This window comes from Pithys albifrons, chromosome 6 (genome assembly GCF_047495875.1).
Source record: "Pithys albifrons albifrons isolate INPA30051 chromosome 6, PitAlb_v1, whole genome shotgun sequence".
Lineage (NCBI taxonomy): Eukaryota > Metazoa > Chordata > Aves > Passeriformes > Thamnophilidae > Pithys > Pithys albifrons.
The window spans coordinates 33,956,592-33,983,770 of NC_092463.1; the positions used below are offsets into that span (position 1 = coordinate 33,956,592).

Consider the following 27,179-nt stretch of genomic DNA (forward strand, 5'->3'; position numbering starts at 1 on the left):
ATTTGGTTTAAGTTGTGCTGACTCAATACTGAAAATGGCTTTTCAGTGCTTTTCTGCTAGTTTTGCATTGAAAATACTTTTAAGTTACTGTTATTTCTGTTCATTTAACTTTTATTCTTTTGTGAATTGACAGACACATACTTCCTTTGGGACTGACTGTAATCTTTTATCGCCTGTAACATGACAAGTTATGCTGACGTCCTTCTTAGCAGTGTTGTTTTCTTAATTTTATTTTCATTTGGGTGTATGAATCTTGATAGAGTTTGGTGATCAAATAATGCTATATATCTCATTCAGATAATTTTTGGTGTTAGATGAAAATGTCAACATGTTGAACGCAAGTACATTTAAGACCTTCCCAACAATTTCTGCCAAATGTGAAGTGCTTTCTGTCTTGGAACATTTTGGTTCATAACTGGTTTGAGTTGACGTCTTCTGGAATCACAGGATTAAATGTTCAGTTTATCAGGTCAATAGTCATAATTATCTTTGTTTTCTCATTTTATTTCCGCCCCCCCCTTTTTTTTTTAATCTGACAGATGACAAGGCATTTCTCCCACTTTGCCTCATGTTCTTGAATGATTTCTTAGGCAACTCAGTGAAATATTTTTATTTCCCACACTCCATCTTTATTATAGTACCATAGCTTTGAGAAGAACGCATTTTCTGATACATAACTGCTTGTAAATATTACCACTTCTGACCATGGTGGTAATGTTGATTCTTGAAAGACTTAAGTTTCTTTTCCTGTGTTTTTTCATTTTGCAGCAAGTGAGCTTTCCAGTAGTCCATTGTCCAGGAGTATATATCTGGAGCATGTACTGCTTTAATGCAGTACAAAGGAAGTAATTGCAGGAAATCACTGAAGGTGATTGTGGTGAGCTGACCCCATCCAGAAGCTGAGCCCCCACCCAGAGACCCACTCACTACCCCCAACAGGATGAGGGAGAGAAGCAGAAAAGCAAAGCAAGGAAACTCATTGGTTGACATGAAGTCAGTTTAATAACTGAAGGAGAGGTATGTACCTTACTGAGGTCAAGGTAGACAATATCCACTGCTCCCCATCTACCAAGCCAGTCATTTCCTTGTAGAAAGTAGATTTTGTTAGACTGAGCTCTGTGTTCTGTTGCCATTTTTTATCTACCTGTCAGTCAGACTGGTAGAAAAGTCTAGTTTTCCTTTGTATGTAGCCTTCTGCCAGAAAAAAAGTACCTATACGAAATTTTGTATCTCGTTCCACTGATCTGTCTGCCCCCTTTCTTCAGGAATACAGGCAGTTTATAGGTCAGTGCAAGGAAGCAAGACAATTGAGTTGTCCACTATGGCTTTGCCATCTGGTACGCATCCTGTGGGATGAATAAAGACTTTTATGAACGTTTTTGTCTGTTTGCATTATTGCCTAATGGTTTTTCCACAATTGGTGAGTAGCATTTTTACTTCTCTCATGTGTTAGTTTTTTGTAGCTGTTGAAAAACCTTTGGAGATTCATGAAATTAGAAATGGAAATTCAGCTGCCATGCTTTCAAGGAGTTTCCTGCATAAGGAAAATAAAAAGTATACATTGGAACTGTTAGTTCCACTTAAGTCAATGCAATACATTGGCAATGTTCCCCTGGGCCATTACTTGACTATCTAATGGCAATTACTGGATTGATGATGCATCTTAAAGTACAGGCTGTTTTTTTAGAACTACGTCCGTGAATGTAACAAAAGTAAATCCTTTCATCAGGTGCTCAGATAAGATAATTTGTATCAGGATGGGGTTTAAAGATGTTTAAAGCTCACAGTACTGCACAACTTAACATTGTTCTGTGATTTAGTCTGTATTGGATGTAATTTCAGATGGTGTATGGGGACTGATAGCGTTGTTCTCTGTGTATGCAGTTCTTTCTGCCAAAATACGTTATTTAGTATTTATACATTTTGTAAATTTCATTTATTTACATAAGTACTTTGAAAATTCCCAGGTGAAAAAGAGGTCTTGAAACTTACATGCCAGATAGGCTAAATGCTAAAAAAATGGGGTTTTAAGTTTTGGAGGATGGACCCAGTACTATACTAATATGGGAGGTCCTCGAATAAACTTGGATTCTTGTGTTAGCTTGGATTCACTTTCATAATTAACTTTGGCTACTAACCTTGGCTACTCTAGTGTCTTTTAAAATATGGCTTACTAATAAAACACACTTATTGGGTATTTAAGAATTTCTGAGAGAACTAGTATAATATAATATATAAGTTAAGACATCCCTAGAGGCCACAGTCAATCTGAGTATTAAATGAGATGCCATTTATTAAATGTGTATGTAACAGTCCCTACATCAAGGGCCTACAGGTAATTTATAAAAGCAAAATTTAGCAGTTGAGAGATGCTCTTAGAACATGCATAATATTTTTATTTCACTTTAGTTTTTCTGTTTTGAAAGAAACGGAATGATTTTCTTAGGCTTTTTCTCTGTTTGAATATTATTACTTACTAAGCCTTTTCACATCAAGTAAACAGGATCAGATGTCTTGAAAGCATTACATGGACACAGCTTTGTCCTTGCTCTCATTCTCTTTAGTTCCTCATGTTTTCAGCAGAATACTTTTGTATAGAATTTGTTAGCTGAATAGCTAAAATTCTGTAGGAATAGTTTGTCTACTCTGTATTAAACAAATGCCTGTATCAAGTCATTAGTCTGTTCATAATAGCTAATTCAGAAAAGTATAATTCTGTATATTAGAATTACATAATGTATATTTTAGTTGTGTGCTTTGCTCTAACAGAGTCAAGAGGCTTTGGATTTTTCTTCATGGTCTGTCATGATGAATATTACTGAAGTTTTACGTTTTTGGATGAGGCCTGAAGTGCAGTCATTAAACTAAAGGGAAGACTTGAAATAAAATAGTATTCTAAGGGTAATAACTATATATTTCTTTAATAATTAAGGTTTGCAAACCTCTTAATTTACTGAGGCACTACTAGTCTACTGGAAGTGACCTACATGGAATTATACATTTTGCCTTCATTTTACATCTGAGCTTTTACTTCTGGCTGCATCCCTTCTTGCTGCAGGGAATAAGAATTTGAGATGAGAAGTTGAAGAAGCACTGGTAGTTTTAACTTAATGTGCTATTTGAAAGTATATAACCATTTCTAAAAGAATGAACAAATATTTCACAATTAATTCATCATTTTTATTAACTTATCTGAACATTACCTTTTTTGTGTGTCTTAAGCGTGGATTAAAGACTTTTGAATGAAGATAAATAAAAAATAGTACATGATCCAAAAACAGAAAGAAAGGAAAGAAAGAAAATCTACAGTTAACACAAGAAGGTGGTTAGTGTTGACATACAGTGTGATGATGGATTTCGGGGGCAGAGAAGGGTGTTAAGTCATTGTTTCAGACTTGTGAGGTGGATTTACTAGAGTTTGTATGCTCTTTGAACAGAGAATATTGTGTTGATCCAGTTCTGCAAATACTAATTTGAGGATATTTTCATTGCTCCAATGAATGCTGTATTAAAAGTAGGAGCAGCTTTAAATGTTCTTTAAAATGGAATGCATTGCCTTTATTCTCTCTGTGGAGCAGTGCTATTAGGAACTACATCCCTAGCCACACACTTGTGAAATTAAAAAGCTTCATGACTGAAGACATGCCCAAATTCCAAGAAGTGCTGTATTTCTGAAGGAAAAGATAGTCAATCAAAACCAAGTACTGGTAACACTTCATAGGCAAGTTCTTTACTATCTTAAACTTAGTGGTTTGGATCACGTCGTGGGAGGGAATGAGAACAGGGTTCAAATATTTGCATTTTAATCTATTGTTGCATTTTATTTTTCTTTTCAAGGGCAAGTAACGGAACAGAAATAGTCCATGGAGCAGGGACTAGAATCTAGGTCTTCTCTGCCAGTTGAGCACCCCAGCTATTAGGCTATAGTGTGAGTCTTGTTAATTGTCCAGTGCCATAACATTTTAATTTTTAGCAGGGCAGTTACCTAGCTTTAGCAGGTAAGAAACTTGTTACCATCCAGTGTTTTAGTTTCTTAATTAACATGCTCTTGTGGAAAATAAATAAGTGTTTTTGAATCTCCTTGTGTTAACAGGGAGTTCAACCTAAGTTCCTTGCCTTTGTGGTATTTGCTGTAATCGGATGTGGATCTGTGGGAAGAGTTATGGGTTGGTAGGCCCAAGCTCTTTGTAGACCCTTGTGTTCCCTGCAGTGCTCTTACACATCACCTCCCACCATCCTTTCCCAGGCTGTGTGTGCGCTGCCTCAGTGTAAGCTCTGTGGCACCTTGCACCTGAGCCTCTTGGTGTGTGTCTTGGTGGAGCCTTAGCCTTCTCTAAAGTTTCCACCAGAAAAATCAAGTGCATAGATTATTTCTAGGGAAATTTGTTGAATTGCTTTGTACAGGACTTGAGGGCTTCAGTTTTACTTGCATGCAAAAACACATTTATTACATGCTACCATGGATTCAGAAGCCATGCAGATGATGAGAAAACATCAAGAATGTTTATGAAATATTGGAATATGGTAATAGTAGGAGCACTGGGTTTTATTGCCCTTTAAATAAAAATATCTTAACAGTCAGTAGGTTCTGGGATCACCCAGCCTGCATGCTTTATTAATACACCTGAAGGAATTAAGTTGCTGGACAATCAGATTTTCCTTTCAGTTGTTTGCATTAAATAAGAAGAGTATTTTTTTAATAAAGAAAAATAACTGCTTGTTTTATTTGGGAAGGTTTTTCTTTCATGGCTTTTCTGATGCAGTCTTGTCCAGTGTCTTCCCGTAACAAAAATGATGTGTGTATACATTAAGATAGTTGTAATAAGCAGAAAAAAAAAATTTGGAGAACCTCTCCCTAGCAGTCTTCCCCAAACTCTTGTTTACATGCCATAGAATTAAAAAAAATAGAAAGAAAATAAAATTTGAAATCTGTTCTCCTTCCCTCAGTTTTTTGCTTTCTTAGATAAATAAATCCCTGGTGTAGTTCTCTGCATTTTTAAATTATATACACTTAGTGTTTTTGCAGGCATCATTTTGCATCTTAATTTTTTGTAGTGGGGCTTTATGCAAAATCAAAGTTGTAGTTACTCAGAGTGATTAGTGTCATTTTTTGTTTGTTTGTTTCTTTCTTTCTTTTGAAAAAATATGCTCTTTGCTGCTTGCTGGACTTCTTTTAATCTGGTAAGGAAAACAGTCCTGGAAAACATAAGAAGTGCTGATGTGACCTTGTCCATATCTGAGCTAGCAGGTGCCTTTAGAATAAGATGATACTGCATCATAATTTCCTGATGAGTTACAGCATCATGATGGCATGTGCTCCCACTCAGAATCTATTTTAAGAAAGGACAGAAGCACTTTCTTATAATTAATCTTATACTCAAAAATACTGGATTGGAGTGAAGAAAGTCTACAAAGTAATGATGTTCTGGAGATCAAAAGAGAACTAATGTAAAAGTAATTATTTAATCTGCATAGTAGGGAAAAAAACCAACAAACCTTAGCAGAATAAAAACCCAACGGCATAATCTCTCTTTTTCATATTTATCTGTACATTTGTCCACATAACAGGTTCATATAACAGAAGAAATACCCAAGACTTCTTGAAATAAATTTGTGGCCCGCGCAATTAGGCCAAACTTTCAAAAAATATTTAGAGTTTAATGCTTTAGTGGCTGTTAAAAAGTGCAGCATGCATTTTGGAAATTCATGGTCAAATCTTCTGAGTAGCAGAGCATGTGGTCTCTTTGCTGAATGTTCCAATTTTGACACTAGTTTCAGTTTGTCAAGAAAATAAAGTTCCTTTGAGCACAATAATTGTAAGGGGCAAGTCTTAAGATGAAAACTCTTCAGCATGCTGCAAATATTGACCCACTCTTGGACACCTGTGATTTTCCCAGAATGTAAGGATCCTGAACAATTGAGGATACTCTGTACAATTAATATGTGTCGACTTGACCGTAGTAAGGAGGTCACAGGTTTTTATAAACTCGCTAGTTCAGATTTGCTGTATTTTAATTTAAGATCTATAATGCTCAGCTACATACATTGTAAATTATTTGAGTGTAGAAAACATTTTGTTACAGCTTTATATTGCTCTTAGTAAACAGGATATCTGTGTACTATCATAATACAGATGTGTACTAATGCAAGAAAAACCTAGTACTAAGCTAAGTGTGTTAAATCACAAACCATAACATCTTCTGGTAGACTAGGGTATTTTTACCTTCTTTCTATGCTGCTTTCCTATAAGCTTCCTGTTACCTGGATATAATTAATTTGTGTGTGCTATTAACACATCACTATTTATTGAATGGCCTGTGGGAATAATCAAAATTTGGAAAATGGAGCACAGGGGGGACTGACTTCACCTAGCTTGCTTATTTTTACATTAACAAAATGTAGGTAAGAAATCTTTAGGTCTCTACAGTCTTCTGTTACGAAATTAGGACACTGTATTTAATGAATGAGTGAGTGAATATGTGTGTAGTCAGAATTGCATGATTAAATAATTTGCTATAATAAATTTAAAATGCTATCACTACAGAGTATCAGAGGCTTTGAGCCTTTCACATATGAAAAGAACTGATTCTGAGAAACACAGAAACTTCCTAAAGAAATGTGACCTATAAAGCAGTGTTATGTTTTTAAGATTTAATTAGTGGGGGTCTGCTGTGAGTGAAAAGGAGGACTTTCTTTGGAAGTAGATATACCAGTTTTGCAATGTGTTCTGTTCTGTATATGTAACACAAACATCTCTCTGTAAGTACTGGAATCATACATTTTACAGAGAGGGAATATTTTTGTGGCACGGTCCTTCCTAGCAGCAAGCAGGCTTGACATGTTAAGAATAATTCTGGTGGAGGTAGTTCACTGATGCAAATCCAATCAAGAAATTAAAAATTAGAAGATGCGGTTGCTCATGGGTCTCCAAATAGTATAGTGTTTGGTCATGCTATTTTTTTTGTGAGCAGGTACCCTGCCAGCTAATTCTTGTGTTTCTTTTGAAAGATGCAGTGTATGCACAGTCACTTCACAGGTTCAAAGGCAAAAAACAAACCAAAAAGACATGAAGAGGAACATTTCCTGCATGACTAAAAGGTCATTTCATGTGAGCAGAACGCAAATGAAAGCGTATTGGAGGTAATGTGTTTGAAGAAACACTGCAAGTGCAATAACTTGCTTTCTTTAATGTGCTTGACGTTGTTTTTTGTTCTGTTAAGCAGTTAATCCATCAAGGTTTACTTAAGGAATGGAAATGTCCTTGTTTTGATTTTCAGTACCAGTGTAGCTTGAGGAACTTTGCTTGTTTGCTGACACTGTGTGTCGGGGTACATTTCTGGAGCTCAGTCTCAGATAAATCTGAGTATTGTGTGACAGACTGTAGTGTAAAATAGGACCTATCAGGAGGTAGTGAATTCCTGTGAGCTCAGCTTGCTGGCCTGTGCCTGTTGAATTGGTTGTCTGAAGTGTGTGAGTTAACAGTAACATTTGTCAATTCCTTGGCATCTCAGTCATGCCCTGCCCCATTTAGTCCACTCTGTTTCAGAGCTTCTGATATTCTTCTATGCTGCTGATTTTTTTTTGTAGTGGTTGTATTGCTTTCACTATTCTGTGAAAGTTGAGTATAGAAAATAATTATTTTTTCAGAATTAACTGTTGCTTTAGGAGATACACATTTAAAAATCTTGGAGGTGCATTTCAGTCAGTTAAAATGTGTGCTACTGGCTTCAGAAACCACTTAGAGCAGTATTCCAGAACTGTTTCATTTTTAATTAAAGGCATTTTTAATTTGTTAAGAAAAATATTCTAATGTGGTTTTTGAAATTGTTCAGCTAATTCAGAGGTGCTGTTATCAACTGTGTTGTGGTTGCAGTATTGGCTACTTTGCTGGTATGCCAGAGGAAAGCCCAAACCAACAATAGGTCTACATGAGTTACACATCTCCATAGTTACATTAAGTTTTTTCATTTAATTTTTTTTTCTTAACTTCTAGCCTTTGAAGCCTGGGGTTCTGGGAGTTAAGTCTTTATAATGTAATTTATCAGCATTTTCTGTAGTTTGCTTGATTACGAATTTTTTCCTTAGAATTAATAAAACCACTTAAAGGTCTCAAGTGTAAAGTAATGAATGAATGAAAGTAATGAAGGGTCTTTTCTCTTAGAAGAGAATGTGGATTGCTAAAAAGCAACTGTGTGTGCGCCACAGTTGCCTGACTGGCATAGCTGTGCGTGCAGAGCCCCCAGTGGTTTCTATTTGCACAGCTGTGTGCAGCCTCCTGAAATGACAGATGGGACAAACATTTGATTTTTGTCTAATATATCTTGAATCTATTATATTATTTTCTTGAAAAACAGTTGCATAACAGGGATGATGGGAGTCTTTTTTTTTCTTTTTTGCAGTGGATATCTAGGTTAGGACTCGAGGGATTAAAAGGCAAGGTTAAAATAACATAAGTATCTTTTAGCATCATATTTCTGTAATAATATCAAATGGTGATAAGTCAGTGCTCTTATATTTACAGTTTTTTAATGTGAAAGAGAATACTGCTCTCTGAAAAGGCTCACTTTTCATTTGAAAAAAATTCTGAGCATGCATTTCAACTTTCTACTTCAGTTTCCACAAATAGGATAAATTCCTATTTTCCATCCTGCCATTTGTAAAGTGAATAATAAAAACAATCTTCTCATCAGGTGATCCTGGCATAGTTTAACAGGTATGTGACATGTTTTCTAATTCTCTGCTTAAGACTAGAAAAATAAGACTAATATCCGGGGTAAGAGAATACTTTTTTTTTACTGTCTTTCCCTGTGTTCTGTAGAAAACTGTAATTACAGTTCTGTCTCAGACTAGAATCCATATGGTGTCATACGATGCTGTAATAGGCATTAGGGTTAGTTACTTGGTATTTTTATTTTTCCCTTTCTTGCACGTCTGTTTAACTTCTTATTGAAAGACAAACAAGGCATTTATTTTCGGGGTGTGTTTTTTAGTCTGATTCAATAGTTCTCTTATTGCCCTTACTTAGATATTTCTTAGTCACCTTTAGAAAATAGCACGTCAAGAGGTATTTGTAAGAATACTAGAAATAGCATTTAAATTTTTTTCTATAGAGTTTAACCTGGATGCTATTTTGAAACCCTTCAGCTTGCATATTATGTACAAACTTCTACAAACAGATTTTCTGGTACGTGAACTATTGCATTGAAAGCTTTTGTTCTGATAAAACTGCACAGATATTTATGGATTAGAGTTTAGATGTTGCATTTACAGTTCTATAGAATTTTAACACTTTCATAGCCTTAATTTCATTTAGTGGTGTTTCAAAGGTAATGTTTTGATCAATTAGAAGGCCTCAAATGTATATATTTATGTATGTATGTAAAAAAAAATCTTGCTATGGGTCTACTTTGCAGCATGTCTCCCCTTTTTCAGTCTGTATTTCCTATGGAAGAGTCTTTTGCAATTGAGAACAGTTACCTATTTTCAAACTCTTTGGTTATTTTCAATCAGATTTGATAAAAAAATAGCAGTATTGAAAATTTTAAGCACCTATGAAACATCTTCTTGGGCAAAGAAATATATCCAGAATGAAAAACAATTCTGTGTGGGTTTAACCCTTCTCAGACAAGTCACATTTCATTTGTTCATCACCCATGAAAATTCTGTTTAGTGAATAAGCTGATTGAGTGTGGAAACAGAGATGATTCAAATATGTGTTTTCTTGCTTCTTGTTGGGACCTCATGTAATCTATATAAATATATTTTGTAATTTACTTGTTGACAGTGGCCAGTACAAAACATTTCAACATTACTGTTAGTCCACGTCCAGAAAAAATAGTCTCCTTAAGTACAGTAAATTGGTACAGAGGGTAAGTGTGTACATTCAATATTTTAGGTAGTTTTGCTCCCCCTTTATTGATAGTAATGACTTGTCTGTTTCAGTCCTGTTAAGCTCTTGATCTCTGTGACACGTTCTGTTAATTGTTATTCTGTAACAGGATGTTGAGTTGCAGGGCTGTGCTGTCACAAGGTACATGCCTGCTACTGAACATGTCTCATCAGTTTGCAATATAGAATGAGAAAGGAAAATGGGTTCTAAATGAGAAGACATTGCACCATGAAAGAAGAGGCAACGAGGTGTCTGCAGAAGTGGTGAAACTTAAAAAAAAGTTCCTATTAAAAATTTCATTGGGTACTCAACCACAAGACAGCTGAAAGTAAGCAGTTGAATTTTTTTTTCTCCTAAACTGAATGTTTGATTTGATCTGTGGTTTTGCAGTAAAGGATTATAAACCACACACTGGAATTGCATACTCTGCATTTAAGGAAACTTAATTAGCAAATACAGGATTAAACTCTGTGTTTTCTAGCTCATCTCTCCTTGCACCAGTTATGTATGTGTTTTTTCTTCAAGTTGCCAAAATATGGAACTGACACTTTTTCTCTCCCAATATGTTGCACTTAAAAACCTTCAAATAATGACTCAAAGTTTGTCTGACTTTCTTAATTTACTGTTCGTGTTACTAGAACAAATATGCTTTATATTTGTAACTAACACCCTTAACTTTTATTTTCCATACAATGTCCATGGTCAAAAATTAAGTAAAGGCTGAAAACCAGCTGACAGATGTCAGAGAGGTGCTCAATATGCTATTCATAATGTCGTATTCTCTGTAGATGATCTTCTAAAAAGCCCTCTGTATTCTAAAAAGTGTTACAGAATTTTCATAACATTAGACAAGGGCGATAATGTTTTCTACTTTACTCAAGTTACACCAACATCAGGGTTTTATCTTGCTTTTCTTCTTTCTTCATTGCAGTGTCTTCTTCCAGTCACTCCCATGCTGGCATCCATTATGCTCTTCCTAACTCAACCCCAGCAATAATGTGCCATTTCATTTACATCCTTACCCACTGCAGTTACTCTTGGAGAAAAAAGGCAGAAAGAGTAGTTGTAAAAGGAAGATTGATTACTCCCATGCAATCTGAGTTAAAATTACCTTGGTGAAGAATACAAAGATCAAAATTCTAGATACTATAGTGAGTGCTTCTGGGAAAAAGTAGTTTAATGAATCGTAGGAGGAAAAATAACATTTCATTTAGGATCCACTAACTGCAGAAAGTGTATTCTGTAATTTTAAGTCAAGTTCAGCTTGCATAAAAGGAGTAAAACCCCCCAAAAATCAGTGTGAGCATATGTAGAAGTGAGGCAGGTAGCTAAAGGGAAGTCAGAGCAGCTGAATGGTTTGTGATGCTGTGCAGTCTGTTTAAAGTCATTGTATGAGACTTAGAACTGAAACATGGTATGCAAAAGGAAAAGCTTCAATTACCTGACCTCCAGCTACATTGAATGGCACAATGTATTAGTCTCAGTTTTATCTAGATCAGAAGGCCATTACTGTGCCATTTAGCCTGTGTACCTTTATTTCCATTCTGTAGAAACCAAGCTGTGAAGATGTGCAGCAGTTGTGTTTCTCCCAGTATGGAACTGGTAAGTAGTTGTCATAAGAGCCACCCTTTAAGGACTGCAAAGTACTCCTGTGTTTCCCTGGGCTTTGATACAGTATCAGAAGACCAGAAAATAAAAGGTGACATGTTGAAACTTCAGGAGAAAGGAAGTTGTTAGGAATAAAAAGATGTATTGAAAACGGGGAAAATAGATCAGAGAGACTATGAAGTTAAATATAAAAATAAGAAGACAGGCCTTAAAGAGACTGTTGAGAATCAACTTGCTGAAGGCATAACCCCTAATAATAACTAATGTTCATGTATATCAGGGAGCTGAAAGTTTATCAGTGTTGGTGGGATCAGAGTTGGTAATGATCAAGACATAAAAGTTCAGTTGAGGAAAATAAAACCATCATGTAAAAGTTCAATGCATTCTTTCCACTAGTCCTCTGTACAGAGAGGAGCTTACAGCGCTAAAGTGTGGGAGGTTTTTTTTGGTTGAATTTCTTTAACATTATGTTAATCTCACCTTGAAGGCTTTTAGCAAAAGTTACTAATTCTGAAGTAACACAACTCTGAAAAGGAGTGTTTGGTTGGATTTTTTTAAGGGAATATTTCTGGTCATTGCAGCAGCTTCAGACCAGGAAATCGGAGTTCTGCATTGAGCACGCTTCAGAAGCTATAGAAAAAACTAATAAGTCTTCAGCACATCTGCTAGTACGCTGGGGAAGGGTTGCTACAGCTTTTCCTGTGGTTAATTCTGCTTAGTCTGATGGAGATTTTTTTAAATGTCTCATGGTGCCTTCAACGTGAGGGATGCGATATAAACTTGCATTTTCAAAATGCTTCAAACAGCTCTTAAAGAAATTAAAGTGTCCTACAATAAGAAGCAAAGTCCTTCCATTTCTTAATAGTCAGTTAATGATTAGAAAAGTATAGGAATAAATTGTCCAACTTCTCAGTAGAGGCATTTACAAAGAGAATCATGTAGGGATGAGCTCTGCAGGTTGTCATGGTTAACGTAAGGTAATACAAAACAGCTTCTGTACCACTTACTGCTTCCTGTATTGCAAGTAGTAGAAGGCATAAATGAAATGATGGGTTAGTAATTTTAGTTATACTTATCATTGCAATGGCTTCAAATTTGACCTATACTCAGATAAAATTTGTACTTTTTGTTTCTATAGTAATAATATGTAGTAGTGTCTTGGGTTGAGCTGGCAAATCAATTTTTTGTTTTTGATCCATTAATTTTTTACAGTAGCTGTCAAAAGACTTCACTTCCCAGTTTTAGAATCAGAGTAGCATATGCCTTTTATATTTTTACATAATTATGTAGAAATTAGCCCATATATTTTCCTGAGTATGAAAAAAAGAAATCAGCAAATGGCAAATATTTAAGGGTTCTACTGGTTTCTTTTTGAGATCTTGAAATTTTTTTTACTCCGTAAAGTACCTTTGCCATTGATTGCCACTAAAACTGAGAATTCCCATTGTTTTTAATGATTCCAAAAGCTTCATGGTCTTACTGGTAGTTCTAGTTTTAAGATCAGGATTATTGGTTTTGGGTTAGGGAGGAGTTGTTTAGCAGATTAAGTTGAAAACAGTCATTTTTTTTTTGTCTTTATTTGTGAAATACCTTTATTGGTTCACTTTCCTAGGATTGTCTGAATCACTGGATGTGTTTCTATGTGCAGATAGGCTGTATACTTGGCGCCAATCAAAGACAGAAATAGAATGCAAGGACTTGGGAGGAACTGAATTGTGATTGCTATTATGTTGATTTCCAAGCTGCTTCCAAAAGAATCTCCTAATAAACACCAACTGTTATTGTCCCCAAATTGAAATTAATATTAATGCAAAACATCACGCTCTTTATTCAAGTCTTATTTGTGTAATATTACCCTCTTCTGTCTATATCTTGTCTGGTTTTTAAGAGTACAAATCCTAGTCTAATTTGGGACCACCAACTGCTATTGCAATGAAGTCATATTTACAACTAGAAAGTGCTATCACTGTCTAATTTTTTTTAAAGATGCTTAAACACTGTTACAACTATATTTACACTAGAAAAAATGTGGCTTAAATGTTCTAAATTTAGGAGTGGAAGAGCTTTGCAGACACTTAGTACTTGTGTGTATTTAGTATTTTTTTGTGAATTTTCCCATTAACTTCAATTAAACATGTTGGTGCTTTCAGGGAAATGAATATGTAAATCTTCACAGTATTGTGCTTAAAGTGGTGAGGGAACAAGTGAACACAGTTGGCAAAGTACAAAAGAACAGCACATGTTGGCCTGTATAATTGTCTGTGGGCAGAGCATGCAGGTAGTCTGTCTGCATTGCAGGACCTCAGAGCAAGCAGCCAGCATCTTTTCACCTTAAATGGTAAACAGAGTTCCTTTCAGATTGTAACAGACATGTATTCTGAATTCAGTACAAATACAAATGTGTAACATTAGCTATAAATCACTTATACTAGGATTTTTTTGATGTCTTAAAACCTACTGAGAATTATATACAAGTTGGAAGATATTTCAGCAGCAAACTATTTTAAGATTAGGAATTTGTGAACTCTTTTGTTTACTTAATATGCTAATTTCTCATAGAGTGTTCCTTTGCTGTCTTATAACGTGCTACTTATGATTGGTATTGATAGCATTTATATTGAGTAATATTTATGAATTAAAAGTATGCATATGTTTTTAGAACCAGAGTCGTGTATCAGATTCAAAAATCAGGAGTAGCAAACAGAAAGCATTCATGGCTGCAGAACAGCTAGAGAAGTGGAACCTGGTAACTGTTTCATGAACAAATATCTGATTTGAATATGAAATTCCTTTCAATGAAGGTAGGGGAAAAAGTGAAATGATTGTGAGAATGGAGTGTGACAATGATGGATACAAAAAGTATCACCTGCATCTCGCACATATTTTGTTACTTTTTGAGATGAAGGCACAATCTGTGCCATAACTCCCTAGATATGAAATGCTGGTAGGGCATTTGACTCAGCTGGATCTGGTGAAAGAGCTGTGATGTAGGCTGGTGTGTGCATGGTGTGTATTCAGCAATCTCAGACCCATTATAGGTTTCATGTGGTCTGAAATACCTGTAAATAAATAATAACCTGAAGTACTGTATTTGCTTTTGCTGTGCATTTCAGAACTCTAGGGTAGACCTTGTCTCATCCAGTCCACCTATAGCATCATTCTTTCATAGGGTTGTGCAGGAAAAGGGAGATCTTAACCAAGACGGGGTTGCCCAGCACGTTGGCCATCTGTAAATATTGGCTTCTTGCCTTCTGCTACAGACATCACCCTAATTTTGGCAAGGAGATAAAAGAGTTCAGTTTTATTTTCTTTGAGTAGTAGAAATTATTGCGTGTTTAGTAATAGATGCATAGAAGGCTTGGCAGTATCCTTGATGCCCATTCCCCTGCCTTCAATTTTGGCCTTGAGATTTTGCCAGTTTAAGCTTCCTATGCTCTGTGTAGCTATCATCGTACAGTTTTGGTCTCTAGGCATGGGGAAAAAGTTCTTACAGCAGATAGCAATTATTCAATGGGCAGCAGGTTTAAGTATTTTCAAAATAAATATTTTATCCAAAAAACCTGAATTTTTTTTACTTGGACATTTCTCTCCAGAATCCCATTGATTCAGCTTGCTTGTTGAGATGCTTTTCCAACAAACTCAGTCTGGTTCTTACTTTGTAAGAAATTTTACCATCATAAATTTGGCAGGCTGTGTGTAGTTTTGTGAAAAGGAGAGAATGTTTTTCAAGAAAGTTCTGTGCAAGGGACTGTTCATTTGGCTTTACAGACAGTTTTAAAGGTTTCAGTTTATTTTGCTGGCATTTTTGTTACCATTATGCGATAGTGCTGCTGTGGGCAACTTGAGTACAAAGAACAGCTCTAGTGTATGTACAGTCAGAGAAACACTTATGCTTTCTGGATCTCAAAAATGTATTAATATTTCATGAAAGACAGTTTGGACACTGTAACTTGCTTGTGGTGCTTTTTGTGAGAATTTGAGTCTGTGGTTTACCAATGATTGATTTAAAAAACACAGCCTGTTGTTCTCCTCAGTTTCTGCTTAGAATTTTAGTCTGAGGTGATATCAAAAGACAGTTTTGAGAGATGTGCATGTGTGAAATGTAAAACTTTTTCTCACAATGCTAAGCATGCCTTTTGCAGGTTTTAGATTTTTGATGTGGTAATTTTTGGAGTAAAATTATATGTATAAAGGCATATATCAAAACACTTTAAAGGTGACAGGACACAAAGATATAATACTGTCCATAAGAACAGATGACAGTTGTACATTTCTGTTACTTTATTCCTTCAGCTTTCTTAGAGTTATGAAGGCATGCTGTTTTCAGTAGCTCTTCAGGGCAAAGGAGGATGTCTTGTTGCTCCTGGAATGCAATAATGCTTCCTTTTGGTTAAACCTCTTGATCTCTGTCCCTCTGACAAATTAATGCAATAATTACCCCTGACTGTAAGAAAATTCTTCTAAAATACAAGAGTTGCTTGTTATAAATTATGGAAAAGCCTGTCTAAGTGTGCTGAGTAACTCCTCTGTGTTGTTAATAAAGTTATTTTTTTTTAGCTGCAGCATGGTTTTACATGTTTGAAACTCATTTTAAGGTCAGTGGTTATGAAAAGGTCTCAGTGGAACTTGGTCGTGCTGTGGCACGACATACTGATGCTTCGTGCAGATCTCAGACTTGGCTATCTAATGCAGTGCCTTGTTGTGGTTTAACCCCAGCCAGGAACTAAGTAGCCAAGCATCTGCTCACTCGCTTCCCCTCCCTTCCCCCTGCCTGCTCTGCAGAGGAGAATCTGAAAAAAAAAGTAAACCTCGTGGGCTGAGATAATAACAAGTTAGTAACTGAAACAAAATAAAATCTATTAATACTAGTTATAACAATCATAGTAATGAACTGCAAGTGAGAGAGAACCTGTCAATCCCCCCAAGTTTCAGGAAAGGGCTCTACTGCTAATGAGACAAAGAAAGCCCACCAATATCCCACCCCAAACCTCTGTAAATAACACTAGTGATACAAAAGAGATGTCCAGACTCAACAACCACCTGCACCCTGCACCACACACCAACACCAAACCCACTACCCCATAATGAGGTGAAAGACTGGATGCATCTACGAATTATCACAAAATAAAACAAAGACAAGAAAAGCTCAAAGTATGCCATAATAGTTCCTACTTGGGCTCTAGCCATGACCTATGGCCGGAAAAACCATTGTTGTTACATCTCAACTACAGGAACCCCCAAAAAACCATTTATCCTCCTGTGTTATTTGGCCCTATAGCAGTAAATTTCCAGTTACTCCAAGAGTCAAAAAACCCAAGAGAAGCAAGTGTTGCACAATGCAGTTGGTCACCATGCTGATGCCCAGCCTGTTCCCCAGCAGTGATCAGCCCCTCCCAGATGACTTCCCCCAGTTCATATTCTGGGTGTGGCCTCTGTGGTGTGGAGTATTCCTTTGGCTAGTTTGGGTCAGCTGTCCTAGCTATGCTCCCTCTCGGCTTTTGTGCACCTACTCACTGGCAGACCATAGGAAACTGAAAAATCCATGACTTAGAATAAGCACTACTTAGCAACAGCAAAAACATTTTATCAACATTGTTTTCATACTAAATCCAAAACACAGCACTGTACCAGCCACTAAGAAGAAAATTAACTCAATCTCAGATGAAACCAGGACACACATAATGACTTTTAAAAGGAGAAATGTAAAAAACATCCTTCTTTGAGTTTAAAAATACCTCTGTGCAGTCTCCTGAGCTTAAGTCTTTCAAGATACTGACCTAGGTTGACTGAGTTCTTTAGCAATGGGAGCATTTTTTGAGTAACTTATACAGAAGCATACATACACTCATAGAGACTAAAATCTTGACTGTCTTAGAAATTGAGGCATTATTGTTTCTAGAATTTGCAGAACAATGACCTGTCATATGGAATAACAAATTGTTTGGATAAAACCTCTGGACATCTTGTGTTCACTCTGAACAACCAAGCCACATTTTTATTGCTGCTGTCCCATCAAATTTGTAATTTCATTTTGGATAGTTTTAATTTTCTATTAAGTAGCATCTTTGCTTCCTCTTTGCCATATTGAATAAGGTCACCTCCCACAGTCTGTCTTCTTTGTGCATGTGCGCTGGCCCCCTGACCATCTTGGTGCGTTCTTCTCCATTGGACTTTCTAATTTTTCAACATTACTCTTAAGCTGGGGATCCAAAACTGAACACACTGTTCCAGGTGCAGGGTCACAAGTGCAGAGTAGAAAGGAATAGTAACTTGCCTGGATCTGCTGGGCACCCTTCTTATCTTGCTTAGTCCTCAAGTTTCTTGAATTCTCTGGGTTGAAGTTCTGACATTCCTCGCATGAGCTACTCCCTCTAATTTAATGCTCTCTGCAAATTTCCTGGAGTGTATGCTGTCTCATCGTTCAGGGTGCTGAGCTAAGAAAAAAAAAAAGCCACATGAAAAAGTTCCCAAACAATTTAAAACCGACCACTTGGGCCCCGATATTAACCCCTTTGATGTTCTGATCTTTACAAGCTGCTATATGTAAGCTGAGTTGTTTATTGCTAATTTTTGATCTAGGCAGTCTGCCTAATTTTCAGTCTACCTCACAGTTCACTCTTCCACCCTTCTGAGCTTCCAAACAATGCTATGTGAGATGGTACCAAAAAACTCAGTGAGATTTGGTTACATGAAATTCATGGCTTTTCCCTTAGTAGTCATATCATTCCCTAAGTAGTATTATTAAAGTAGGCAGTCAGGTTGGTCAAGTGTAATTTGATCTTGGTAAAACAATTTTGGCTGTTTCTGGTTACTTTCTTGTTCATCTTGTGTTTGGCAATGGACTCTAGGAGGACATGCTCCATATGGTCTTGTTTGGTGCTCTGTAGTTCAGGTTGTCAGGCCCGTTCTGTGGGTTTCTTCTCTTTGCCTTTCTTAGGGCTTAACCTTTTTTTAATCATTAGGACCTCTCTAATACCTCAACTGTTAGAAGTTTTAGTAAATGGCAGCAGTCTCATAATCACTTTGGCCAACCTTTTCAGTTCCTTAGGTGAATGCCATCTAGACCCAAGGGTTTGAGTACAGCTACACTAAGTATTCCAAAACTGTTGCTCCCATACTGTTGTTTCCCTCCTCTTTCGCAAACCCTGTTGGTACCTGCAGTTATCTGGGAGGAAGCTGTGGAACAGAAGAAAAAAGTATTTCAGCCTCTTTTGTATCATCTGTCCCTGGGTTGTCTTTAACCATCCACCAGAAGACTCCTATTTTCCTGAACTACCTTTTTCACTAACAACATCCATAGGATATTTTCTTGGTTTTGTTTATGTTCAACACAACAAAAGTCTTCCTAACTCTTGTCACTGAATTACACTTTTATTCTCTTCCTTTGTTGCCTGTTCTTGTTTCTACTTGTATGTTCTACTCTTGTCATCATCTTGTAGAAAGAGAGCACCCTATCCCTAACTAAATGGACAGGCAGGTTTTAAATTACCGTGAAGAGCAGGGAGGGAGAACATTATGAGCATTTGCTTTGTTATTGGAGCTCTTAGTGACATAGAGGTTTTATTGCTTATCTATAATTAAGCAAAATGTGCCAAAATGAAAGGAATTCAGAAAGTTATTTCCAATAAATGATGTTACTCCTGTGAGTGTGCAGGGCTTGGAAAGCATGTTTAAAGTGGCTTTTTACAATTGTATTTCCAGTCTGTCATGAGCATTGCTTTACCTCTGCTAACTAGGAGAAATCAGAATTTATTATTTGCGCTGAATAGTACCAATAATCATTAGACTTTAAAACATGGTATTTGAGAAAATCAGTTACAGAGGAAGTTTCAGCTTTAAGTGGCAATGTATTACTGCCTCTTAATAAAATCTAAATATCCATTGTTTGTTGAATCCAATTTCAGGATCAAGGGCTTCAGTATTCAGTCTTTCTGAGAATGGAAATGTGTGACTTTAAAAGCATAAATCCTACCCTTATAAATGACTATTATCTATCCTTGAGAAAAACTGGAATATTTATTATTGAATTGTCTTTCTGCAACATAACAATAGGCATCTAGATCTTTGTTTTCCAAAGTGAACCTCTTTTTTTAGTGTTCCTCTTACAACTATTGCCTACTATATATGCATGCCTGAAGTACACATAGAACAAGCATACTTTGGATATAAGAGCACTAGAAACTTTCATTGGACCAAACTGAAGCTCTTCTATTTATTTTGTGCTGTCTGCCAGCAACGGACAAGGAAGTCTGGGAGGAATTGATATTTTCTAGATAGATAAAAAGAAGATCTCCCCAGCCAGAAATTGAACAGTGCCCCTAGAAGCCACAGTACTTACATGGCCAGAAAGTACATTACGTGGAAGAAAATTAAGAGTGCTGTCTTTCAAAAACAACACTAAAGACGCAAATCCTTTGATCTTCTTTCCGATAGAGAGGTTATTTAAACAAAACTTTACAGTCATCATCAGCAGTAGTAGTTCTTTTTCTCTTAACATAGAATTTAGGTTGAATTTTGCCTTCCTCAGTATCCTCTACTGCTTAAATCCCACTAGTGATGCTAGTATACCTTTCTGTGTGAGAAAAATAAAGTATCTACTTGTTGAATTGAAAAGTTCATGTGTGTATGAAAGACAATCATATATGTAGCCTCAAAGGGCAAGCCTTGAGAGAGTTTTAGTTTCAATTTCACTAAGCAAAAGAAGAAATTATTTTCAGGAGTTAGTTTGCTGTAATGAAGTTCTTAAATCCCCTGTAAAATGAGTTTGTTATGCTAAGTAGCTATTTAATGACACATGGTCAGGCAACTAAGTTTTCTACTGATAAAGTCTTAATAGTATGTAGTTGGATGATTTGCAGTTATATATGCATTTGCCTTCATGATATAAATAAATTTTTAGTAATGACTTTTCCCCTCCTGTCAAATAACTCTCAACCTTTGTTATAGTTTGAGCCGGCAAAATGCCAACTGCCTGGTACCCAGTCAAAAAGTCTACTCCCAGAGCAGGAGAGTGAGGGAAAACAGCAGAAACGAGGCTTTAAACACAGTGAGGTTTTTATATTTATGCAGAGAAGAGGAGAGCTTAACACAGAATATGAAATAGCACATAGTGACAGGAAACAACAGGCTCACCGAGGTCACCCCAGCTAACAGGTGAAACTCCAAACCAACCAAACCCCCTCCCCAGAGGAAACCTCCCAGCAAGAGGGAAAGAGGAATTAACAGGAATGTGCTCACGTCCCCGGGGTAAACAGACACGCGGACGGGCAGCAGGGCCTGATATCAGCAGTCAGGGAGCGGGAACCGTCCTGGTCAGAAGCATGGACCGAAGAGAGCAGAGACTCCTCCCACCTTGCTTGTTATACTCCCCGACACTTCCTGATGATGTCAGATGATATGAAATACCTCTTTGGCTGCTTAAGTCAGATGATACCTGTCCCCTCAAATCTGTGTCACAGCCTTTGAGGCCTGCTAGAAACTGAGGCCTGAATGGGGACCTATGCTGACTAAAGCTAAAACTACCACAACCATCCTTATTGCTGCTACGTTTTGCCCCTCTCTTGTGCTGTTCTTGGCATACTTCAAACATTGCAATTCCCAGGCTTGCAGAAAGACTCCTTTATTTCTCAGTTTCTAATGTTAAAAAAAAGATGCAAGGAGTTCAGATATTTTGATTTTTCATTCATTGAAATTGTTGGCAAGGACAGAAAAAGTCTTCTGACTTGTGGGGCATTACTTGGCAGGAGCAGAGACAGGAGTGGCTGTTGGACATTAGTCTCTCAAGGGAGCTCTTGAGAGTCCAGAGCAGCCTTTGCTACTTTCTCTGACTTTTTTTCTGAAGTAACTACAGTTTTTACAGATGCTGCTTTCTCTTATGTAATATTCTAAGTGGATCTTTTTATTCCAGAGGTCTTTACAAGTAAAGCTTTTTATTCCAGATCATCTTTCTGTGCCTGGTGTTGCATTTTGGTAACATGGGCAAAGCTCTAATTAAAGATAGTAAATTAGTCTTCACAACCTGAAAATGTTCCATGTTAATGCTTCTAGAAATCATGCACCAGGGATATGAACCAGGCATGGATAATGTTAGTATAGAGATTAGTATTTCTGCTCTGAATTGCCAAGCATACATGACACACCTTATACAGAGTATCCCCTGGGTTACTGAGTCATATTTTAATATTGCACCCTACTTCTTGCATCCCACAGTGGGTAAAGTTAGCTTTGGAACTCCATGTAATTTTTTTATACTTACAAGAATTATGAACTATTGGCTGTATTCTGTATTACTTATTTCATTAAGATGTGCTCTTTCTTGCTTGCAGTTTGATAAAGACTTGTCTTAGAAGATAATCAGCATTGAAATCACAAAAATTGAACATGAAACTGTGACACAAGAAATTTGTTTTCTTTTGTAGCAGTTGTTCTCCCTCTCCTTTATTGGATGTCTGTTCCAATTCCTAGGTCACCTCCCTGTTGTGCCAGCAGGGAAGTTTGTTGAGCTGCAGTGTAAGTTGCATTAGTGTATATTTTCTGAATTTTTTTGATGGTTTAATGATTGTAGTTGGCTTATTGATTGTTTATACAATTGCCACATAAATTGTTCTGCTGGCACAGCCAAAGAGACAGTCAGGGTAGGAGGAAGAGGCAAGAATTTGAAACTTTAAGCTGACATTTCTGCTAAAGTAAAGTTACACAGTCCACCTATGATTTTATTTGCTGGCTTTGAAAACCATTACTTCAAACTAACAGACAAAGACTGGTCCCAGAAGCCCTAGAGCTCCACAGTACTTCCTTCATCTGATCAAGTTTGAAAAGACTTTTTTTTCTACACTTATCCTGAGGGAAAATTATTTAAGTTGTGTGGTAGAGACATAGGTGGTATGAAGTTTCACATCAATCTGGTGTGTGCCTTACCATCATTAATCACCTAATCTGTGACCTGAATTTTGGTTGTGAATTTTTTTCATGCAGACATGAAAAGCATATTAAGAAGAATGTCTTTGTATTTGGAATGCTGATGTCCTTCGACCTTTCCAGGTGGATACCTTGGCAAAAATGTTAGAATCTGCATTATCTGACATGAAGAGATGACCTCCTTGTAGGAAATTCTGTTCTAAAAAGTCGCTAGTGTCTTCTGTTTTCTACTTTTCTCTCTGGGCATTTGAGGAATATACATGAGTATATTGTGTCCTAGCAATGCCTACCTGCTGTAAATAGCCCTGAAAATACATGGCAGTCCCAGGATGGCATCAAAATTGCTTCTTGAGTTTGTGCTAAGAACTGATGCTTTGTTATGTCACATGATACAAGATCTGTAGTGGCTGTTGCCTATCTTGATGTATGATGGATTTTTGTCCTCCACTATTTTCTTCCCTTTTGGTGTGGAACGGGTGCAATCATGACACCTGTAGGCTCCTGACAGTTAATCAGGGCTGCTTACAGTGGGTAGAAGTACTATTCAGATAGTGTTTGAAAGCTTCTTGTTTTCCCTTTGTGGAAACACTTTTACACCTTAATTTCAAGCTTTAAGTTTCAAGAAAATAGTAAATAGAAGAGTGAGTAGCAAATGGTATGGCTAAATAATTAACCATAGGTCAATAGTGTCAAACTTGGCAGTTGGACTGGGATTATTAAGAAAACTCAATTATATTTGGAGAAGCTTACTTTAGAAATTTACCTTATAAAACCTAGTCTAAATATATGGTGTCTTGTCTCCCCCTTAAATCTGAAATACAGACAAGTGAAGTCTCTCTTGAGAGAATTCTGAAAACTTTCACTGTGGAATAATGTTCACTGATTCATTGGTGATGGTGAATCCTGGGAACATTTTTGGTATGTAAGGATCTCACAGTGTGTGACAAGTTTAGTCTTTATTAAAATAGCACTCGCAATCCTCTCCCTATTTTTACCTTCAGAAAACTGTCCTTAAGCAGCAGATTTTCTGCCCACCAAAGGTAAACCAATTTTGATCTTTAAATGGGAAAAATATGTATATAAACTGTTCTTTTCTGTTGGATACAAGTGTAGGTAGTTGCTGAACATGCTTGTCTGTAAGCTCTGGGTGCTTGGTGGTTATTTCAAGGGTTTGTGTTCCACATAAATAAGCATGCCGGATCTGAAGGCTTTTTATCAGGAACAAGTGATTTTGAAACAGAACAGAAACAACCTATAATAAATTGCAAATGAATTGACTTTTGCCTCATGGTTGGTGCCAGAAATTTGTCTTCAACAGGTTTTGTACAAAACACTAAGTATTTATAGATATCTCAATGTTTGAGAACATCTGCCAAAGAAAAAGATAGCTGCCAATGTATTTTTCTCTCTGCATCCCATGGAGGCTTTTTTATATTAAGACATTTCCTTTCTCCTCTTCTAAATCCACTTTTGAGATACGCCTGTTTAGTCTAATATTCTAGAAACAAGTTTGGCTATTTGTTGAGGTAATCATGCATGTCCCCTTCCCTTCTTTCCATTTATGATATGGCCTAATGTTGCAAATAAAAGTTTAATTCTTCACAACTTCTCCTCTTTGTTCATCTCTACAAAACCAGAGCACTTTTTGAATCTGTTGCCTTGCTCAAGGAGTCCTCTGAGGAAAAAGTATTTCATTGTATTACATTACTTCCTTCCAGCATGTGTCTAGTTTTCATCATCACTTTGTTTCCTGAACCTCTCTGATCCCTAGAACTGAAAGGTGCTTTCACTTTGGGAGCAGTCGATTTATAAGCACTGGGGAAATGTAACCTTTGCTCCTGAGTACTACCGAAAACACCCATTCAGACACTGTTTTCTCTCCATTCCATGGCCATAATAGGGGTTCATTGACAGTTTTCTTGTGGTGAATGGTCTCAAGAGGAACTTAATATTGTTTTCTCCCCCTAAAACCAGTTCAGAACTGAAACTGAGGGATACGACAGGTAAGTCTTATTTCCTATGTAGTTTATTTACTGTCATCATTTTTTTGTTTCATTGCTAAGCTTTTCTGTTATCCATCTCTACTACCCTGTAACCTGTAGAATTGAGCAAGCAATACATATGTTGGTATCAGTTTTGAATGAGGTTAAGGGGCCACAACCTGTGAGATTACCACAAAAAGGTTGGATGTAGTGTTGATTTGGTTTGCTTTTGCATCATCTTACCAAAGCATGACAGCAAATACAAACCAAACTCGCTTTCACAGTACGTAGACATATCTTTAAGTACCTGGATAATGCAATATAAGAATTTGCAAGGTGGGTGGGATCTGCTCTGTATGGCAGCCACTGACAGGACTGACCTGACTGATGTGGGAAATCTTCCTTGCTGGCAACTTTGGAATTGAGTAATTCATGTTTATTAACACAGAGACTAGAATAAATGTATATAGCTTACTATATTTGAAAAATGGATTACCTGTCAAGGGTAAAGTTACCTATTTTTCTGTCTCTATTTCTACACGTTTTTGAGAAGTGTGGGAAAAAGCTTTCATTGCAGTTTGAAATAACCAAAATTCTTTGGTTAATGGTAGTTCATTAAACTTGCTCCAGATTCTCTGTTGTAAAATACTCTTGTTATGGTTCTGTGTGCATATAAGTTTATGTGTACATGTATATTTATTTAGGTTTTGTTTGTTTTAAGTAAGCTGTAGGTATGTCCGATATCAGGATTTTGGCATGGAGAGAATTCTTGAAAATTGGTGTTGGTGCTGACTTGCATACTGTAACTAAAATTTGAGATACCACTTGATCATGAGAATGTCTTTATCCCTTAATGTATGTAGGTTTTATGTATGAAGAGGAGTGCTCAAGAAATCATGATGGTTCTTTTATCTTCTAGGGATTAGGGAGGAGGCTGCTTAGGACCCTTTTTGCTTGTCTAAAATGAAGTAATAAAGATAGTTGCTGACCTGAAGATCTTACATGATCTCTCTAAACAATAAGATGAGAATATTGTTATGTTTTGGGACTGTTTGACATTGCACTGGTCTACCATAATCTAATCTCTTAGGGCCTGCTTCTTATGTGGGCAAACTGCTTCAAGATTTTCAAGGAAAGAAGGAAACAATTCACTGGCTGGCCACAGGAAAACCACTGTTCTGTGTTCTAAAATCACTCACTGGTTTTGGGGTTATAGTAGTGCATCTCTGACTTCTGAACCTGCAGGAAATTAATATTTTTTTAAATTGTTCAGCTACAATTGTTTAGAATTTGCTACCTTTCTTCCTTAAGCTTCTGATTTTCATTCTGTTGACAAATAGTCTTGAACAGCTGAAAAGAGTTTAGGAGTGCAACTGTTAATGAGACTCATTGTTAAAGGAGAGTGATCCATCATTACATTGTATCATATTTAGTGTCTAATAATGTAGTTGTTCCTTATTTTTTCCCTTTACTGAGCATTAGCAATTCAGGTATATTAAAAACAATTTTTTTTTGTAAGTAGAATTTTAAAACACTTAAGATATAGGAAAAAAAATATTAGGGTTATAAAGTAAAGGTTCTTTAATTTTTGTATGAATACATACTTCCATCATGCAAAAGGTGGCTCTTACGTTATTAGTGGTTTTATGTGTTTTCTTAGAAATATGATGCATTTGCATAAGCATCCAAAATAGATTACTTCTGGTAGGATAGTAAAGTCATAAGCAGCTTTCTGCATACTGTTGTTAACTGGTTGGGATTTGGTGTTTTGGTTGTTTGGTTGGGGTTTTTTGTTGTTGTTATTTGATTGATTGTTTTGTGCTCATATTTCATTGTGAAATGAAACAATCTTTAAGAACTTTGTTTCTAAAAATACAGGCCAACTCTTTTGAGCCATGCATTCATATTAAATTGTAGTGCATCATAAAGATGCATAATATTTAATGTTAGAAAAGTTACAAAATACAGAAATCAGAATAAAATGAACTCATTTCCGTAGCTCCTGTAAAACCACTCTTGGTTATAACTTGATATTAAATAAGAACATAGAATGTCATATTTTATAAAATCTTACATGTTTTTACTTTACTGCCTGATCCTGATAGTGACTAATTACAAGTGTTGAAGAAGTCAGCAAAAGTGTTCCAAAGCTGGAAGGATATTAACTTCCTCTCCAACTTGAGCTTTGTATAGGACATTGGCATATATTTGGAAATGCCCCATATCAAACATCTTCCAAAATTACTTGTGTTAATTTTGAGACCTATATACTAACTGAATGTTACAAGAAAAACTAGCTACTTTTGGATTGCTTTTCTATTTTGGTCAGTGGTGCCTGGCGGTGTGAATTTGCACACTTACATCATACTGCATTTTGATGTATTTCCTTTGTGTACTTATGAATGTTCTGTCTTCCTGCATATCTTGTATGTCTTGTTTTCCACTGAATGGGAAGCACCTAAGGTGCCAGTTATTTGGTTATCTTTTTGTTCACGTCCAGTTTTATAAATTTCAATAAGTATATCTTTGTAGTTTGTTGACACATTTTTGCATAGATAGGCTATACATAGTTTTAAGAAGCATCTGAAAAAAATGGGTTTATGCTACTGTTGCAACAAAATAGTTGCATTTGTCATTGATAATTGCTTTGATTTTTTTCAGTTATGAAATCAGCTGGAGGGTTTTGCACAAATATATGTCCATTTTATTATTTGTGGGGCAGTCCCGTGGTGTAATGGAGAGCACTCTGGACTCTGAATCCCAAGGTCCTGAGTTCGAGTCTC

The 27,179-nt window shown here is 36.4% G+C and overlaps 1 protein-coding gene and 1 long non-coding RNA gene across 21 annotated transcripts in view; both read left to right on the forward strand.

The window, feature by feature from the left end:
• GPHN (gephyrin) overlaps window positions 1-27,179 on the forward strand; it is a 290,109-nt gene that overhangs the window by 16,089 nt on the left and 246,841 nt on the right. The window lies entirely within an intron of this gene.
• Window positions 8,611-11,466, forward strand: LOC139673104 (uncharacterized). The gene is made up of 3 exons (XR_011698064.1): window positions 8,611-8,713; window positions 9,999-10,217; window positions 11,440-11,466. It is a non-coding gene; the product is annotated as an uncharacterized lncRNA (long non-coding RNA).